The 15209-nt window shown below is 42.8% G+C and overlaps 1 protein-coding gene across 1 annotated transcript in view; it reads right to left on the bottom strand.

Annotated features, from left to right (window-relative positions):
- Positions 1-15209, bottom strand: part of LOC106567100 (adenosine deaminase) — a 57223-nt gene that overhangs the window by 29113 nt on the left and 12901 nt on the right. The window lies entirely within an intron of this gene.

Raw genomic sequence — 15209 nt, 5'->3', positions numbered from 1 at the left:
CAATATAAAAGTTGTTTTGACTAAAACACTTTCACAAGGTTGAAGTAATAACATGTTCAACTACTTAAGACATTGGCTCCAATCTAGGTTGTGCCTTTAGATTTAGAGAAAATGAACAATTTAAGGAAGAATGTTTCACTTCCTTGTTGTTGTTGTGAAGAAGTGTCATGTCCACCAGATTTTTTTGTGCGTATGTAAAATGTATGGTATCTTATATTTCAGCTCATACATTCACTATTTTTTTGTAAACCATTAACTTCGCGGTTTTCAGTTGCAGCTGAACTGTGTGTGCTTAACTCTGCCCGTAAACACACTGGATGATTCAGAGTCCATTGAAGAGCTTGAACGATTCATTGACGAGATATACTTACGAACTCAAAGAAACATGTCGCTGGTTTCGGAGGATTCAAGCATTGTTAAGGACAACCTACCCAATCAACAAAACAAACCAAAACCAGGTTGGCCAATAGTTATCAACGATGAAACCAAACCATCCCCTAGTAAGAGGGCGCGTGTGGCGAGAGGTTTACTGATATGGATGATGACTTGTTAAAATCCATCAATGAAAGGCTTGCCAAACTTGATATCTTGGATATATACACGAGAGGACATCAATGCATTATGTGCCAGTCTAGAATTCAGCCAACGTCAGATTGACGATCTAAGGAAAGAGAACACGGTGCTGAAAGGTACTGTAGACTCTATTCATGCAAGGTGGAGGTGGTGCAAAGGGGGAACAAACAACTTAAAAGAAACCTTGCTTGATGTACAGTGTCGATCAATGCGGGACAATCTAATATTTTCAGGGATACCGGAGAATGACAACAGCAGAGGCTGTGAGGATACAGTCCGAGACTTTGTCAACTCAACTAAAACTGCCCACTGATGTTGTGCGTAATGTCACTTTCTCCAGAGTCCATAGAATAGGTAAGGCCTCTGGGAATAGGCCACGGGCTACTATTGCATGTTTTGACAAATTTAAGCAAAAGGAAATGACGAAGAACATGGGCAGAGAACTCAGAAACACTGATTTTGGAATGAATGATCACTTCCCCACCGAGATCAGTGAAAGGAGAAAAAACTATATCCCATCATGAAGGAAAAGCGTTGCCTGGGTCAACGAGTTTCCATGGTGATGGATAAACTTTATATCAACCCGACTCTAGAGTAACTCCCTGGCTATTTTAATCCAATGTTCAAATTTTTGTAGTGTATCATGACAACTTCAATTATAACAAATACATGCTCTATTGATCTTCACTTGATAAGGAAAGGGGTTGCATATAGCTCAGGTTAATGTATGTAGCCTTCCTAACAAAATACATGAGGTTTTTAACTTGGTCAACATAAATAATATCCATATTTTGGCTTTGACTGAAACAGATTTAGATGCATCTGTAAATGATGGGCAAATTAACATTCCTGGATATAGTCTACTGAGAAGGGACAGGGACAGGAATAGGAATGGTGGGGGTGTAGCACTGTACATTCAGAATCATATACCTTTTAAGAGGAGGGATGACCTTAATGTATGTCAAGTAGAGGCACTATGGGCTCAAGTACATCTGCCTCACCAGGCAGCCATATTGGTGGGATGTGTGTATAGACCTCCTAGCTCTAAGGTGTCCTATTTGGATGACTTATGTACTGGGTTTGACCAGGCCACAGATAGCAACAGAGGTGTATTTATCTTGGGTGATTTTAATATAAATTGGAAGGATCACAATAATTCGAATAGAACCAAATTTATGAGATATGCCAAGAACTGTGGTTTGAAACAAAATGGTTAATGATACTACTAGAGCATCAATTAAGTTGGGTCATCGTTCAGACACATGCATTGATCTGATTTTCTATAATATACCATTGCAATGCTTAAAAGCCAGATCAATGCCAGTGGGCTGGACAGACCATAATATTGTGACCATAACCATGAATACCAAGGTTCCAAAGAAACCTCCTAGGATTGTGGTCAAGAGAAATTTTTAAACATTTAATCATGATGATCTATCTAGAGGATGATTTAAATCACGCTACAGAATGTTTTATTGATTTGCTCACTGAGGTAATGGACCATCATGCCCCTATAAGAAAGAGTACAGTTGGTGCTCGTCCATCTCCAAGGATTGATGATGAACTTGGTGAGGCTTTTTCTAAAAGAAATGTCAAAAGTCTTAGCAGCCAAATCAAAATTAGAAATTGATGAACAGAATTATAGAACATTACGTAATTATGCAGTTAACTTTTTTTTCTTTCGATTAAATTTTACAACAATGCTTTTATTATTGTAAAAATGATTCTAAAAAAGGTATGGAACACAGTTAAGGGCTTACTTGGTACATCTATCTTATCATGCCCATCTAGTGTGGAGGTTGACGGGAGAATAATAACAAAACCAGTTGATATTGCCTATCATTTTACAGATTTTGCAAAGAAAATTAATTTACTGAGCAACAATGTAAACATACATTCTTCCAAACAAGCTATTGTCCAATGGATTGATGATCATATTATGAGCAACAAGATCTGCTCTTTTAGTCTGCAAACGGTGTCAGTGGAGGAGGTGTTAAACCTATTGAAGTCATTACCTGATGGGAAATCTACAGGTTATGATCTTATGGACAATTTTTTGCTTCGCTGTACTGCTCCCCAGATTGCAGTTCCACTGAGATACATATTTAATTGGTCACTGGAAAAGGGGAGGTTTGCAAATGTATGGAAGCATGCGAAACTGTCCTATTCCCGAAAGACTGCAAAGAACCCATTACTCCTGCCAATAGTCGACCAATTAGTCTACTCCCTACACTCAGTAAGATATTGGAGGGTATTGTGAGTAGACAAATATGGTAGTACATGGAAAAGAATGATCTGATTACAGCCAATCAGCATGCTTATCGCAAAAACCATTCCACTACCACTGCATTGGTTGACATGACTGACCAGTGGCTCAATGCTATGGATAATGGCAAGTTTGTGGGTGTACTATTTTTAGATTTCAGTGCAGCATTTGATTTAGTGGATCATGAAATAATTGACAAAACTAATGCATTATGGTTTTAACCTGTTATGGCTAGGGGGCAGTATTTTCACGGCTGGATAAAAAAACGTACCCGATTTAATCTGGTTACTACTCCTGCCCAGTAACTAGAATATGCATATAATTATTGGCTTTGGATAGAAAACACCCTAAAGTTTCTAAAACTGTTTGAATGGTGTCTGAGTATAACAGAACTCATATGGCAGGCAAAAACCTGAGGAGATTTCATGCAGGAAGTGGCCTGTCTGACAAGGTGTCGTTCTTCTTGTCTCTGTTTATTGAAGAGTGAGGATCTTAGCTGTCCCGTGACACTTCCTACGGCTGCCATAGGCTCTCAGAAGGCAAAATACTGAATCGTGGCTTTGCAGGCTCTGGCTGAAAAAAAGTAGCACGTTTGGGTAGTGGCTGGTTACAGTACTGTGAGACTCAGGCTCGTGCCCGCGTCGACTGAAAGCTTTGTTTTCTTTCGTCTGCTTACCTAAATGGACACTCCCGGTCGGAATATTATCGCTTTTTTACGAGAAAAATGCCATAAAAATGGATTTTAAACAGCGGTTGACATGCTTCGAAGTACGGTAATGGAATATTTAGATTTTTTTTGTCACGAATTGCGCCATGCGCGCGACCCTGATTTACCATTTCGGATAGTGTCTGGGACGCACGAACAAAACGCCGCTATTCGGATATAACGATGGATTATTTTGGACCAAACCAACATTTGTTATTGAAGTAGCAGTCCTGGGAGTGCATTCTGACGAAGACAACAAAAGGTAATCAAAGTTTTATAATAGTAAATCTGATATTGGTGAGTGCTAAACTTGCCGGGTGTCTAAATAGCTAGCCCGTGATGGCTGGGCTATGTACTTAGAATATTGCAAAATGTGCTTTCACCAAAAAGCTATTTTAAAATCAGACATATCGAGTGCATAGAGGAGTTCTGTATCTATAATTCTTAAAATAATTTATGTTTTTTGTGAACGTTTATCGTGAGTAATTTAGTAAATTGTTAGCAAATTCCCCGGAAGTTTGCGGGGGTATGCTAGTTCTAAACGTCACATGCTAATGTAAAAAGCTGTTTTTTGATATAAATATGAACTTGATTGAACAAAACATGCATGTATTGTATAACATAATGTCCTAGGTGTGTCATCTGATGAAGATCAAAGGTTAGTGCTGCATTTAGCTGTCTTCTGGGTTTTTGTGACATTATATGCTAGCTTGAAAAATGGGTGTCTGATTATTTCTGGCTTGGTACTCTGCTGACATAATCTAATGTTTTGCTTTCGCTGTAAAGCCTTTTTGAAATCGGACAGTGTGGTTAGATAAAGGAGAGTCTTGTCTTTAAAATGCTGTGAAATAGTCATGTTTGAAAAATTGAAGTTTTTGTATTTTTGAGGAATTTGTAATTCGCGCCACGCCTATCATTGGATATTGGAGCAGGTGTTCCGCTAGCGGAACGTCTAGATGTAAGAGGTTAAGGAGGTAGCATTGAATTGGGTACAGTCATATCTAACTGACAGGAAACAGTCCACCTATATCAAATGGTTCATTTTCTTCCCCTCATGCTTTAAACTGTGGAATACCGCAGGGCAGCTGCCTTGGGCCACTTCTTTATTTAATATATACCAACGACCTTCCCTATGCCTTAGCTGAAACTCAAGCTACTATATTTGCAGATGATACTACAATTTATGCAGCAAGGTTTGCCAGAACAAACTTGTTTTAAACACCAAGAAAACCAAAGTTATGTTGGTCTGTTCCACTAGGAAAAGGCCAAAACAGCATGGGATACAATTAAGTATGGGAGGAGTACTAATTGAAAAAGTGGCAGAAACCAAACTATTGGGAGTGCAGCTAGACAACTGCTTATCATGGTCGTCTCAAATAACTAATCTATGTAAAAAAATAAATATATATATATTTTAAAACAGCATGCATAATCAGAAGGATAGCTAAATATTTACCAGGAAAAATTCTTAAGCAAATAACACAAGCATTAATTGAGAGTAAGGTGAACTACTGTTCTGTGGTCTGGGGAAATGTATCATCAAGTGAAGTTAGGAGGCTGCAGAATGCACAGAACAAAGCAGCAAGGATTGTTTTAAGGTGGAGATATGGTTCTTCTGTTGCAGTCATGCGCAATGTTCTTGGTTGGTCATCAATCGACAAGATAATTGAAAAAAAACATGCTTATTTTATAATATACATCCTTTAAAACGGCCAAGTTCTATTCACAATGGTATTCAGTTGGTAAGAGACAGACATTCCGTAAATACTAGGAATAGATTGTCCACCATCCAAGCATGATCCAGACAGAAAAGAGGCAAAAGAACATTTCGATTTAGAGCAATAAAGAAATGGAATAAATTAACTGAGCAAACCAGAAACCTTTCAATATATACATTTAAACATTATTTTAAAACTATTTAAATATAATACATATAAATGTTGTGGGACTATAGATGAAGAATCAATATTTTTTAGATTGAGTATTTATTGGGTCATTATGTATGTTTGTAATAGTGTGTTATATGTGAAAATGTGTTCATATTATAAATTGTATTTTAATGTTTAAGGACTCTTGGAAAATTTGTCCAAATGGGGACTAAAAGAGATCCAAATCAAACCCCGGCCTCGTCTGCTTCGCAAGCATTTCTGGAAATCTTGCGCCTGGTTTTAGAAACTCTGTGGGTGTTGGGTCACATTGCTGCCTCTGTCACTGGAGGCCTTGAACGTGTGCTGGATATCATGAACTCAGCAGATTATCAAGATGTTTGAGTGCCATGTTCAGGAATTATTTAGGAAAAGAGCAAGGGTGACAATTTATTTTGGCCACAATTGTACATGTAATGGAAAAGATAGTTATTTATAATCTGTGTTCTTGTCGCTTACATGGATACAGGAATGGAAAGAAAATGTCTATAACAACTTTATTTTGTTAGCTTGTGTAACAGGCAGGCATGGCAGTAACAGAATACACAATTAAGACTCATTAAACAACGCAACGTGTTATGTAATGCACAGTATATGTTTATGTCACATGGATAGTTGACCTATGGTAGATAAGAGAAAGAGTGAATGTGTCAAGTCATTGTCCTGCCCCTTTCTTACAGTCTACCTCCTTACACAGTCAGTGTAACATAATAAAATGGACACACACGTTGTTCTACCTATATCTAATAATGGTATACTGGTGTAAAAACTATTGGTCGCTAAATCTGGTGGAATGAAGGACCATGTAAAAAAAATAAAAAATAACTGTTGGTAGCTAAATCCGTCTAGAAGGACCATGTTGAAACGGTCGGCTGTGAATGCCCCCATATTGGTTTGGTTCTGCCCACTATAGTACTGTCTGGTCAGAACATGATGTTGAGCAGCCCATACTGAACACTTAGCTGTTTCTAAGTGTGGTGGCAACCATTTGAAGATGTTTATACACTACAATCAAAGGTATGTGGACACTTTCTCATCGAACATCTCATTCCAAAGTCATGGCCATTAATATGCAGTGCCCCCTTTGCTGCTATAACACCACAAGTGCATTAGTGAGGTCGGGCACTGCTGTTGGTCGATTAGGCCTGGCTCACAGTCGGCGTTCCAAATCATCCCAAATGTGTTTGATGGGGTTGAGGTCAGGGCTCTGTGCAGGCCAGTGTAGTTCTTCCACAAAGATCTCAACAAACCATTTCTGCATGGACCTTGCTTTGTGCACGTGGGATTTGTCATCCTGAAACAGGAAAGGGCCTTCCCTAAACTGTTGCCACAAAGTTGGAAGCACAGAATCGTCTAGAATGTCATTGTATGCTGTAGCGTTAAAATTTCCATTCTCTAGAACTAAGGGGCCTAGCCCAAACCATGAAAAACAGTCCCAGACCATTATTACTCCTCCACCTAACTTTACAGTTGGCACTATGCATGCGGGCAGGTAGCATTCTCCTGGCATCCGCCAAACCCAGATTCGTCCGTCGGACTGCCAGATGGTAAAGCGTGATTCATCACTCCAGAGAACGTGTTTCCACTGCTCCAGAGTCCAATGGCGGTGAGCTTTACACGACCTCAGCCGATGCTTGGCATTGAGCATGGTGATCTTAGGCTTGTGTGGCTGCTCAGCCATGGAAACCCATTTCATGAAGCTCCATACAAACGGTTGTAGTGCGGATGTTCCTTCCAGAGGCAGTTTGGAACTCGGTAGTGAGCGTTGCAACCTGAGGACAGTGGGTTTTTACGCACTTCAGCACTCGGTGGTCCCATTCTGTGAGCTTGTGAGGCCTACCAAGTCACTGAGCTCTTCAGTAAGACCATTCTACTGCCAATGTTTGTCTATAGAGATTGCATGGCTGTGTGCTGGATTTTGATACACCCATCAGCAACGGGTGTGGTTGAAAGAGCCAAATCCACCAATTTTAAGGGTTGTCCACATGCTAGCTAGCCAACCTTTACCGACTAGCAGCACTGTAGAAACTAATACATTACAACGGAACGATTTGACTAGTGCAGTGTTAGCTAGCTACATAGTTGTCTTTGTCATAGTTTGATAATTGTGTAGTTTAGAGTAATTATCGAGGTTAGCTAGCCAGCTATTTTCGTCCCCCGCGACGCCATTTTTCCAAACCTAGCCAACTATTACCGACGAGCAGCATTGTAGAAACTAAATACATTACAAAGGAACGTCTTGATTAGTGCTATGTTAGCTAGCTACATAGTTGCTTTTGTATCATGATAAGGTGTAGTACTGAAACTATCGAGGTTACCTAGCCAGCTACACGTTCAAACAAAGTCAACAACGCAGCCACTGCTAGCTAGCCTACTTCACCAGCCAGCAGTACTGTATCATTTGTCATTTAGATTTTTGCAACGTAAGCTTAACTTTCTGAACATTCGAGACGTGTAGTCCACTTGTCATTCCAATCCCCTTTGCATTAGCGTAGCCTCTTCTGTAGCCTGTCAACTATGTGTCTGTCTATCCCTGTTCTCTCCCCTCTGCACAGGCCATACAAACGCTTCACACCGCGTGGCCGCTGCCACTCTAACCTGGTGGTCCCAGCGCGCACGACCCACGTGGAGTTCCAGGTCTCCGGCAGCCTCTGGAACAGCCGGTCTGCGGCCAACAAGGCAGAGTTCATCTCAGCCTATGCTACCCTCCAGTCCCTCGACTTCTTGGCGCTGACGGAAACATGGATTACCACAGGTAACAGTGCTACTCCTACTGCTCTCTCCTCGTCTGCCCACGTGTTCTCGCATACCCCGAGAGCATCTGGCCAGCGGGGTGGTGGCACTGGAATCCTCATCTCTCCCAAGTGGACATTCTCTCTTTCTCCCCTGACCCATCTGTCTATCTCCTCATTTGAATTCCATGCTGTCACAGTTACCAGCCCTTTCAAGCTTAACATCCTTATCATTTATCGCCCTCCAGGTTCCCTTGGAGAGTTCATCAATGAGCTTGACGCCTTGATAAGTTCCTTTCCTGAGGATGGCTCACCTCTCACAGTTCTGGGTGACTTTAACCTCCCCACGTCTACCTTTGACTCATTCCTCTCTGCCTCCTTCTTTCCACTCCTCTTTTGACCTCAACCTGTCACCTTCCCCCCCTACTCACAAGGCAGGCAATACGCTTGACCTCATCTTTACTAGATGCTGTTCTTCCACTAATCTCATTGCAACTCCCCTCCAAGTCTCCGACCACTACCTTGTATCCTTTTCCCTCTTGCTCTCATCCAACACTTCTCACTCTGCCCCTACTCGGATGGTATTGCGCCGTCCCAACCTTCGCCCTCTCTCTCCCGCTACTCTCTCCTCTTCCATCCTATCATCTCTTCCCTCTGCTCAAACATATCTCCTCAACCCTCCTCTCCTCCCTTTCTGCATCCTTTGATTCTCTATGTCCCCTATCCTCCAGGCCGGCTCGGTCCTCCCCTCCTGCTCCGTGGCTCGACGACTCATTGCGAGCTCACAGAACAGGGCTCCGGGCAGCCGAGCGGAAATGGAGGAAAACTCGCCTCCCTGCGGACCTGGCATCCTTTCACTCCCTCCTCTCTACATTTTCCTCTTCTGTCTCTGCTGCTAAAGCCACTTTCTACCACTCTAAATTCCAAGCATCTGCCTCTAACCCTAGGAAGCTCTTTGCCACCTTCTCCTCCTTCCTGAATCCCCCCCCCCCCCTCCCTCTCTGCGGATGACTTCGTCAACCATTTTGAAAAGAAGGTCGACGACATCCGATCCTCGTTTGCTAAGTCAAACGACACCGCTGGTCCTGCTCACACTGCCCTACCCTGTGCTTTGACCTCTTTCTCCCCTCTCTCTCCAGATAATCTCGCGTCTTGTGACGGCCGGCCGCCCAACAACCTGCCCGCTTGACCCTATCCCCTCCTCTCTTCTCCAGACCATTTCCGGAGACCTTCTCCCTTACCTCACCCCGCTCATCAACTCATCCTTGACCGCTGGCTACGTCCCTTCCGTCTTCAAGAGAGCGAGAGTTGCACCCCTTCTGAAAAAAACCTACACTCGATCCCTCCGATGTCAACAACTACAGACCAATATCCCTTCTTTCTTTTCTCTCCAAAACTCTTGAACGTGCCGTCCTTGGCCAGCTCTCCTGCTATCTCTCTCTCAGAATGACCTTCTTGATCCAAATCAGTCAGGTTTCAAGACTGGTCATTCAACTGAGGCTGCGCTTCTCTGTGTCACGGAGGCTCTCCGCACTGCTAAAGCTAACTCTCTCTCCTCTGCTCTCATTCTTCTAGACCTATCTGCTACCTTTGATACTGTGAACCATCAGATCCTCCTCTCCACCCTCTCCGAGTTGGGCATCTCCGGCGCGGCCCACGCTTGGATTGCGTCCTACCTGACAGGTCGCTCCTACCAGGTGGCGTGGCGAGAATCTGTCTCCGCACCACGTGCTCTCACCACTGGTGTCCCCCAGGGCTCTGTTCTAGGCCCTCTCCTATTCTCGCTATACACCAAGTCACTTGGCTCTGTCATATCCTCACATGGTCTCTCCTATCATTGCTATGCAGACAACACACAATTAATCTTCTCCTTTCCCCCCCTTCTGATAACCAGGTGGCGAATCGCATCTCTGCATGTCTGGCAGACATATCAGTGTGGATGACGGATCACCACCTCAAGCTGAACCTCGGCAAGATGGAACTGCTCTTCCTCCCGGGGAAGGACTGCCCGTTCCATGATCTCGCCATCACGGTTGACAACTCCATTGTGTCCTCCTCCCAGAGTGCTAAGAACCTTGGCGTGACCCTGGACAACACCCTGTCGTTCTCCACTAACATCAAGGCGGTGACCCGATCCTGTAGGTTCATGCTCTACAACATTCGCAGAGTACGACCCTGCCTCACACAGGAAGCGGCGCAGGTCCTAATCCAGGCACTTGTCATCTCCCGTCTGGATTACTGCAACTCGCTGTTGGCTGGGCTCCCTGCCTGTGCCATTAAACCCCTACAACTCATCCAGAACGCCGCAGCCCGTCTGGTGTTCAACCTTCCCAAGTTCTCACGTCACCCTGCTCCTCCGCTCTCTCCACTGGCTTCCAGTTGAAGCTCGCATCCGCTACAAGACCATGGTGCTTGCCTACGGAGCTGTGAGGGGAACGGCACCTCCGTACCTTCAGGCTCTGATCAGGCCCTACACCCAAACAAGGGCACTGCGTTCATCCACCTCTGGCCTGCTCGCCTCCCTACCTCTGAGGAAGCACAGTTCCCGCTCAGCCCAGTCAAAACTGTTCGCTGCTCTGGCACCCCAATGGTGGAACAAGCTCCCTCACGACGCCAGGACAGTGGAGTCAATCACCACCTTCCGGAGACACCTGAAACCCCACCTCTTTAAGGAATACCTAGGATAGGATAAAGTAATCCTTCTAACCCCCCCCCCCCCCCCCTTAAAAGATTTAGATGCACTATTGTAAAGTGGTTGTTCCACTGGATATCATAAGGTGAATGCACCAATTTGTAAGTCGCTCTGGATAAGAGAGTCTGCTAAATGACTTAAATGTAAATGTAAGATTGTGGTAAATCGAATTACTTGGAATCTTATTGTTGTGGGTTCTAGAAGACATATCTGCACACATGTAAACAGTATTAAGGGTTATAACTATACATACAGTACCTGTCAAAAGTTTGGACACACCTACTCATGCAAGGGTTTTTCTTTATTTTTACTATTTTCTACATTGTAGAATAATACTTTAGACAAACTACGAAATAACATCTGGAATCATGTACAGTAGTAAGCAAAAGTATTTTATATTTGAAATTCTTCAAAGTAGCCATCCTTTGACATCTTTGCACACTCTTGGCATTCTCTCAACCAGCTTCACCTGGAATGCTTTTCTAACCGTCTTGAAGGAGTTCCCACATATGCTGAGCACTTGTTGGCCGCTTTTCCTTCACTCTGCGGTCCAACTCATCCCAAAGCATCTCAATTGGGTTAAGGTCAGGTGATTGTGGAGGCCAGACCTGATGCAGCACTCCATCACTCTCCTTCTTGGTCAATTAGCCTTTACACAGCCTGGAGGTGTGTTGAATCATTGTCCTGTTGAAAAACAAATAAAATGAAAACATCTGTTCACCTACTATGCGTCTCACGAAGACACATAGTAATTTGGACTCAGACAAAAAGGATAGATTTCCACCGGTCTAATGTCCATTGCTCGTGTTTCTTGGCCCAAGCAAGTCTCTTCTTCTTGTCCTTTAGTAGTGGTTTCTTTGCAGCAATTTGACCATGAAGGCCTGACTCACTTCGTGCCCATTTTCAACGGCCTACTAATCAAACTCAGAAGCTAGGATATGCATATAATTAATACCTGTGGATAGAAAACACCCTAAAGTTTCTAAAACTGTTTGAATGGTGTCTGTGAGTATATCAGAACTCATATGGCAGTCAAAACCCCGAGACCGATTGAAACAGGAAGTGGAATTCTGAATTGTGGACTCAACTTCACGTCGTTGCCTATTATTCACACCGTGAGCTATCGTTCATTGAGCACTTCCTATTGCTTCCACAAGATGTCCCCAGTCTTTACAAAGTGTTTTGAGCCTTCTACTGTCGAAACTCAGTGAATGAGACGCGTTGGAAATTGGTCACAGGGGGAGGGCCATCACCATTATGACGCCGGCGGCCCTGTCTACCCCCACCTTTGGAAACACAATACAATCGTCCCCCTCGTTGAAACAGGCCCTGAAGATTTATGTTATACAACGTTTGACATGTTTGAACGAACCTAAATGGGAAAAAAAATATATATATTTCAAAACGGCTGTCCCGCGCCCGGTAGAGCATTTGGATACAGCATTCAGACGCGCTAACAACAGCAAGCTAATGGAACATAAAGGATGGACTTTTTCGACCGAAAATACATCTGTTGTGGACCTGGGATTCCTGGAAGTGCTTTCTGATGAAGACAACTAAAGGTAAGCGATTATTGACAATATTATACAAGATTAGATGTGATATGCGATTGTTCCAAGATGGCGCCGAGCTCGGTTTACTAGCTCATTTTCTGAGTATCGCATCCCCTTTTATTGCTAAGTGTGATTACCCAGTAAAGTTATTTTTAAATCTGGTATGACAGGTGCTTTCAAGAGATATTCATCTATAAATCTTAGAATGACAATATTACATTTTAAAAATGTTTTCGAATAGTAATTCAGTAAATTGTAGCTCTGTTTCATCGAATGCATTTGACGGGAAAATAGTTAGTCAACGTCAGATGCCGATGTAAAATGCTGTTTTCATATATAAATATGAACTTTATTGAACAAAAGAATGCATGCATTGTGTAACATGATGTCCTAGGTGTGTCATCTGTTGAAGTTTGTAAAAGGTTAGTGCTGCATTTAGCTGTTTTTTGGTTATTTGTGATGCATGTGGTTGGTCGGAAAATGGCTATGTTGCTGCTTTTACGATGGACTCCTCTAACAATCTAATAATTTGCTTTTCCTGTAAAACCTTTTTGAAATCGGACGACGTGGGTCGATTCGGGAGAGGTGTATCTATAAAACGATATGAAAGTCCTATATTTGAAAAAAAAAAATAATAATTATTATTATTACATTTCGTTATGCTAATGTCGCTAGGAGTTTTCGCTGGATTTTGATCCCGCAAACGGGACGAGACGCTCAAGATTAAAGTAATGATGGACTGTCGTTTCTCTTTGCTTATTTGAGCTGTTCTTGCCATAATATGGACTTGGTATTTTACCAAATAGGGCTATCTTCTGTATACCACCGCTACCTTGACACATCACAACTGATTGGCTCAAACGCATTAAGGAAATAAATTCTACAAATTAACTTTGGCACACCTGTTAATTTTAAATGGATTGCAGGTGACTACCTCATGAAGCTGGTTGAGAGAATGCCAAAAGTGTGCAAAGCTGTCATCAAGGCAAAGGGTGTCTACTTTGAAGAATCTCAAGTATAAAATACAATGTAGAAAAGAGTAAAAATTAAGAAGAACCCTCGAATGAGGAGCTGTGTCCAAACCTTTGACTGGTACTGTATACAGTCGTGGCCAAAAGTTGAGAATGACACAAATATAAATTTTCACAAGGTCTGCTGCCTCAGTTTGTATGATGGCAATTTGCATATACGCCAGAATGTTATGAAGAGTGATCAGATGAATTGCAAAGTCCCTCTTTGCCATGCAAATGAACTGAATCCCCCCAAAAACTTTTCCACTGCATTTCAGCCCTGCCACAAAAGGACCAGCTGACATCATGTCAGTGATTCTCTCGTCAACACTCACACCTGTGTTAACGAGGAGAAGGCTGGAGATCACTCAGTCATGTTGATTGAGTTCGAATAACAGACTGGAAGCTTCAAAAGGAGGGTGGTGCTTGGAATCATTGTTCTTCCTCTGTCAACCATGCAAAACACGTTCCGTCATCATTGCTTTGCACAAAAAGAGCTTCACAGGCACGGATATTGCTGCCAGTAAGATTGCACCTAAATCAACCATTTATCGGATCATCAAGATCTTCAAGGAGAGCGGTTCAATTGTTGTGAAGAAGGCTTCAGGGCGTCCAAGAAAGTCCAGCAAGCGCCAGGACCGTCTCCTAAAGTTGATTCAGCTGCGGGATCGGGGCACCACCAGTACAGAGCTTGAGCAGGCAGGTGTGAGTGCATCTGCACGCACAGTGAGGTGAATACTTTTTTGGTGGATGGCCTGGTGTCAAGAAGGGCAGCAAAGAAGCCACTTCTCTCCAGGAAAAACATCAGGGACAGACTGATATTCTAAAAAAGGTACAGGGATTGGACTGCTGAGGACTGGGGTAAAGTCCTTTTCTCTGATGAATCCCCTTTCCGATTGTTTGGGGCATCCGGAAAAAAGCTTGTCCGGAGAAGACAAGGTGAGCGCTACCATCAGGCCTGTGTCATGCCAACAGTAAAGCATCCTGAGACCATTCATGTGTGGGGTTGCTTCTCAGCCAAGGGAGTGGGCTCACTCACAAGTTTGCCTAAGACCACAACCATGAATAAAGAATGGTACCAACACATCCTCCGAGAGCAACTTCTCCCAACCATCCAGGCACAGTTTGGTGACGAACAATGCCTTTTCCAGCATGATGGAGCACCTTGTCATAAGACAAAAGTTATAACTAAGTGGCTCGGGGAACAAAACATCGATATTTTGGGTCCATGGCCAGGAAACTCCCCAGACCTTAATCCCAGTGAGAACTTGTGGTCAACCCTCAAGAGGCAGGTGGACAAACAAAACCACACAAATTCTGACAAACTCCAAGCATTTATTATGCAAGAATGGGCTGCCATCAGTCAGGATGTGGCCCAGAAGTTAATTGACAGCATGCCAGGGCAGATTGCAGAGGTCTTGAAAAAGAAGGGTCAACACTGCAAATATTGACTCTTTGCATCAACTTCATGTAAATGTCAATAAAAGCCTTTGACACTTATGAAATGCTTGTAATTATACTTCAGTATTCCATAGTAACATCTGACAAAATTATCTAAAGACATTGAAGTGGCAAACTTTGTGAAAATTAATATTTGTGTCATTCTCAAAACTTTTGGCCACAACTGTATATACATGAATAAATGACAAACAGCATTACGATTACAACATGTCTATAAAGGGCTATAAACACAGCATCAACACAAACAAACATTCACTCTTGGAGAGAGAGAAACGAATTACTTGGATTGAC

Source organism: Salmo salar, chromosome 13 (genome assembly GCF_965601325.2).
Source record: "Salmo salar chromosome 13, fSalSal1, whole genome shotgun sequence".
Taxonomy (NCBI): domain Eukaryota; kingdom Metazoa; phylum Chordata; class Actinopteri; order Salmoniformes; family Salmonidae; genus Salmo; species Salmo salar.
The sequence above is the reverse complement of the archived record's forward strand: the minus strand, read 5'-3'. Positions and strand labels throughout refer to the sequence as shown.